Here is a 943-nt window from a genome sequence, read left to right as displayed (position 1 = left end):
ATCACATGTTAGACAAGTTGAAGTTAGGGTTGGTGTATATACTGGAGAGTATATTGAGGTGTCGACATCGTAGGACGTCGATTGATCTTTTTTCATTGGATGTTGTTGATGATATCGATGCTTTCAACAGCTTTCCATGGGGTCAGAGATGTTACACCGATACTCTCCATGTATTCAGAAGGGTACACACTATGCCGAAATCGGAGAGGGGCGATCGCAAATATGATGTATATGCCTTTTGCATGGCTTTGCAGGTAAATATTCAGTGTAACGTAATGCGTGTTAAATTTTTTTATTAAATTTATATGTAAAGTTTTATTTTGTAATTGTTGCAGTTGTGGGCATATGAGGCTATCCCTGCTTTGGGTAGCAAATGGGCGATCAGAAGGGAGACCAGCTGCCCACGAATGCTTCATTGGCGAGCACATGAAAAGCCATCGGCTAAAGATTTGACAGTTATCCTCAACGATCCTCAGGTGAGTATTATATATTTGCAATTTATATTGTACATACATTTACTTGGTTCGATACATGTTCGTTAACACGTTGAAATATGGTATGTCAGCTCGAAGTTCATGCTAAGTTGGTTGTCTCGGTGGAAGAGGAGGATACAATATATGTACGTGAATTACTTGTTCCACCTACTGAAGACGATCCAGTATTTGAGTCCGTTCCGGATAGAAATATAGTACGTTTATTTAAGTTCATTATTTATTTTGACTTATAAATTCATGTGCGGATTATTAATATTAATTGTCTTCTCTGTGTAGGAGCGCCATCCGAAACTTCCACTTAGGAGATCTCCTTCGCCTCCACCGATGAGATCTCCGTCACCTCCACCGATGAGATCGCCTCTACCGCCATTATCTCATTCTCCAAGGATATCTCTGTCTCCCGTACCCACCCACCTCCCATGTGGATCGCCTACACCCAGTCAGACCCG

This window comes from Olea europaea, chromosome 13, assembly GCF_002742605.1.
Source record: "Olea europaea var. sylvestris chromosome 13, O_europaea_v1, whole genome shotgun sequence".
In the NCBI taxonomy this organism is placed as follows: Eukaryota; Viridiplantae; Streptophyta; class Magnoliopsida; order Lamiales; family Oleaceae; genus Olea; species Olea europaea.
This window is presented reverse-complemented; position numbering follows the sequence as displayed.